A 4,645-nucleotide genomic window follows, 5' to 3' on the forward strand; every position below is an offset into this window, starting at 1 on the left:
AAACAAAACCAAACAGATGGAATAGAAGCAAATACTGTTGAATGATGATGCACAGAAGAGATTGTAATCATCGTCATAAAATGATGAGTACAAAATTGATGTTTCCCATGTAAACTATCACTCAATTAACAATAAAACTTTCCTAAAATCTATTTGATACTAGAAAACAACAACAACAAAAAGAATGCTAAAGGAAAGGAGTCTGCTTCTGATTGGAGCTATCGCTACAAAAAACAGTTAGGGTACGCTCTAGTGAGAAGGGAGGGGGATCTCACAAAGGAAGCGCTCATAGAACAACTCCGGAGCTCTGGATCCACCATAAGATCCAGGACATCAGTTTCCTGCACTCGTAAGTGAAAAAAACACGATATTAAGGAAAATATGGGCAAGTTAGGAATCTGGAGACGGGACTCTCTCGGCGACTACCACGCCCTGGCAGAGTTTAGAGGGTGCGGCTAAAGCCAGTCCGGCTCAGAAAACTGAGTTAAAATGGTGCAGAAGCATCTGCAAAAAAAAGACACACAGGAAACTACACATTTCTCCCTCTCTCTCTCCCTGTCCCACCTTCATTGCTCAGCCCGGACATCAGGCAGGTCAGTTTTCCCACTCTACAGAGAGAGGGAGCTTGGTGGCAACCAAACTGATGTCACCTGCGGAGTCAGAAATCCAAAATTTTCCCAGCTGGATCTCTTGCATCAGTCCACCGTGGAGTAGGTTCCCACTGCAAGTGACCCTGTGTGGGGTTCTGAGGCTGTGGGTCTGAGTGGGAGCGAAGAGCCTCGCCTTTCTCTGGAATAGCAGCTTGTGGTTTTGAGCTGCTGTCCTTCTGGTCTGTGGCTGCTGCACTGCTCCAGCTCCCTGCACAGACCCAATTCAAAGCAATTTGTAAAACCCCAGCATAACAAGACTCAACCATCCCAAAAATTGCACTGTGCATACATAGATACCTAACTGACCTTCAGAGACAAAAATAGTGGACAATCTTTCTACCATTAACTCCCCAATATCTATCTGTGCACCTCTACTGTAGTGACTAGAGGAGGGGCCAGAGAGAGTAGTTACCTCCACCCCATGCTTGAGGCTTCTAATTGCACACACACTGACAGTGTAGCTCAGTACAGTCAACCACAGCTTCGTTTCTGTTCTAAAGTGGTGAATTTTGTCTATGCATTTATATTACTTCTGCTTTTGATCCTTTTGATCACACATCTTTCCTGGAGGTGGGAGCTTTTTCTCCCTACATTACCCAAGAAGAGACAGCAATCATGGCCATATAGCCAAGCTATAAGCATACTCCATAATATCCCACCACTGAGATAAGACCCAACAACACCTGCTAAGCATTACATGCAAAAAAGGAAGCCTATCTCCTGATCATATTCACCATGGGAAACCCAGTAAGCAAACAACAAGTGTTCAAGTGTTCACTTAAGCTTAAAACATTATCATGCTGAATAAAAAGCAACAAACCTTATTAAAACACATCCAACAACAGAAGAGAGTAGCTGATGCAAATGAGCTGGAGACAGACAACAAAGGCTTTATAGAGGAGGAAGAGCAGGTTTTGGATATGCCTGAGAAAGAATTCAGAAGAATGATATGGAAACATTCAAATGCTGCAAAAAGGGGTGGAGGAAAACAAGGAAGAAAGGAAAGTACTATAGGAGCAATCAAATAAGATTGATACCGCATTGGAAACTATTCAAAACCTGCAAAAAAGAGGTCCAGAGGATCAATAATAAGATATCAGAAATGGACAATATGCTGAAAGGGGAAATGAGCACATTAAAAGAGATGGAAGCCAGAACTAGTAAGCTGGAAGACAAATCTCTCAATACTGCTAAGATAGAAAAGCAAGTGGATAAAAGGATTTAAAAAAAAAAAATCTGAAGACAGTCTACGATTCATGCTGGATAACATGAAGAGGAACAACGTAAGGATTATTGGCATTCCGGAACAGGAAGAAGCAGAGAAATCCACAGGGGAGATAGTTGAAGAGCTCCTGGAAGAAAATTTTCCCTAACATCTTGAAAGATGAGAAGATAAACATTCAAGAAGCTGAACGTACCCCAGGAAGGATAGACCCCAAAAGAAAGTCACCAAGACATATGATAATCAAGTGCTCCAAAATCAAAGATGAGGAAAGAATACTAAAAGCAGCCAGGGAGAAGAGAAATGTCATTTATAAAGGCAAGCAAATAAGACTAACCTCTGACTATTCAGAACAAACCATGCAGGCAAGAAGGCAATGGGGAGGATGGTGGCTAGGGTGAAGGTGTAGTGAAGGTCACCATCAACAATAACTCGGAATGCCAGGCAAGAAAGAGGCAGGACGGGGCTCCAAGGCTTGGACCCACAGAGATAGAAATAGTTTAAAGGTTTGAGAACATATAGCCTGTGGAATTTGGAGCTGAGGCGGAAAATCGTGTACTTTTGGATTTGCCAGCCAGGTACGGAGGCCTGAGGCCACATCCTGGGCGGATCCAGGCGGCAGGACGAAATAGGAGCCGCAGCGAAGCGGCAGAGGCACGCCACGGGAACCTTGGAAAAGAAAGAGAAAAAAAAAAAAGGTGCACAGTATACTCTGCCGATTTTGTGTGGGTCCGATTTTATATTTTCTTTGGTGTATGGTAATAGGTGCGCTCATGGTTTGCCCACCTACATTCAGTGAATAGAGGTAGGGGCTTAGCCTAGTGGCCAAGACCCACCCTCACCACTGGCAGCTTCCTCTGCCAGGAACTCACACACTCAGCCCAAGCTGAGATGCATATTTGGTTGGCCTTTTTGCACTAGGTTGAGAGGGGTCCTGGTATGGTTCTGTGGGTTAAGGTGCAGAGCCGCCAATACTTTTGAACTGCAAGGTCGGTGGTTCAAGCTCACCAGCCGCTCCTCGGAAACCCTATACGGGAGACACAGATGTGCATTCCATTTGGTCAACTTTCTCTCACTGGTTACAGAGGCGCCCCAGCATAGCGCAGCGGGTTAAGGTGCCACGGTAAAGCCCTTTGAACTGTAAGGTCGGTGGTTCAAGCTCACCTGCCGCCCCTCAGAAACCCTATACAGGAGACACAGATGTGCGTTCTATTGGTCGGCTTTTTCTCACTGGTTTGAAAGGCTTCCCGGTGTAGCGCAGCGGGTTAAGGTGCCACTGTAAAGCCTTATGAACTGCAAGGTCTGCGCTTCAAGCTCACCAACCACTCCTCGGAAACCCTATACGGGAGATGCGGAGGCGTGTTCCATTTGGTCGGTTTTCTCTCACTGGTTGGAGAGGCGTCCCAGCGTAAGTAGCGTGGTGGGGTCGGTGTCACTGTAAAGCCTTTTGAACTGCAAGGTCGGGAGACTGGATGTGCGTTCTATTTAGTTTGCTTTTTCCACTGGTTGGAGAGGTGTCCCAGCTTAGCGCAGCGGGTTAAGGAGCCACTGTAAAGCCTTTTGAACTGTAAGGTCAGTGGTTCAAGCTCACCAGCCGCTACTCAGAAACCAGAGACGTGGATGCGCATGCTATTTGGTTGGCTTTTTTTTTTTTTTTCCCCCTGCTGGTTTGAGAGGCATCCCGGCATAGCGCTGTAGGTTAAAGAACCACTGTAAAGCCTTTTGAACTGCAAGGTCAGTGGTTCAAGCTAACCAGCTGCTCTGCAGAAATCTATACAGGAGACGCGGATGCGCAGACTATTTGGTTGGCTTTTTCTCACTGGTTTGAATGGTGTCCCGGTGTAGCATTGTGGGTTAAGACACCACTACAAAGCCTTTCAAACTGCAAGTTCAGTGGTTCAGCTAACCATCCTATTTGGTTTGCTTTTTTTTTTTCTTCTTTTCTTTTTTTCTTCTTCACTGGTTTGAGAGGAGCCCCAGCATAGCACTGTGGGTTGAGATGCCAAACTGCAAAGCCTTCTGAACTGCAAGGTCAGTGGTTCGGGCTCACCAGCCACTCCTCGGAGCCCCTATACAGGGTCGCTACAGGTCAGAATTGACTCAACAGCACCTAACAGTAGGGAGAGGAGGGCAGAGGTGACTGAAAGAGAGTTAGGACATTAAAGAAATACTTATATTAAGCTACAGATTTTTTTTCCTTCTTTTTTCTCTCTTCTTCCTCTTATTCTTCTCTGCCCCACTCTCCCTTTTTTGTGATTAAAGACTGCTATATTTAGTCTTGCTTTCGCTGGTGCTGCATTATTTTCTTCCAGTTTTATCTTATATATATATTTTTTTTTCCTTCATTCCATTTTTCCTCTTTCTCCCATTTTTGTTTTTGCTTCCGATTCTGATTTTGTTTCTCTTTTTTACTCAACAGCTGTTGTCTGGCTGCTACACAGCCTCCCTTCTACTTTTGGAGGATTCTTTGTTCCCCTATATTACACAAGAAGAGTAAGCAACCACTGCCAAAAAGCCAAGCTGTAATCACACCTTATGAAATACCAAAACCCAGGCAAGAACCAATACCAGCTGTGATTACCAGGGAAGCAGGCACCACCTGTTAAAGTTACTTTGAGTTAAGCAATAAGAAGAGGGAAAAGGGAAGACCACACCCTGATCACATCTTCCTGGAAACAATCAGAAAGCATAAAAAAAGTACCAAAATACATACTCATTTAAGTATAAGGGCCACAGATAAACATTAAACATGTCTAAGAAGCAAAAGCAGATG

Source organism: Chrysochloris asiatica, unplaced genomic scaffold (assembly GCF_000296735.1).
Source record: "Chrysochloris asiatica unplaced genomic scaffold, ChrAsi1.0 scaffold00635, whole genome shotgun sequence".
In the NCBI taxonomy this organism is placed as follows: Eukaryota; Metazoa; Chordata; class Mammalia; order Afrosoricida; family Chrysochloridae; genus Chrysochloris; species Chrysochloris asiatica.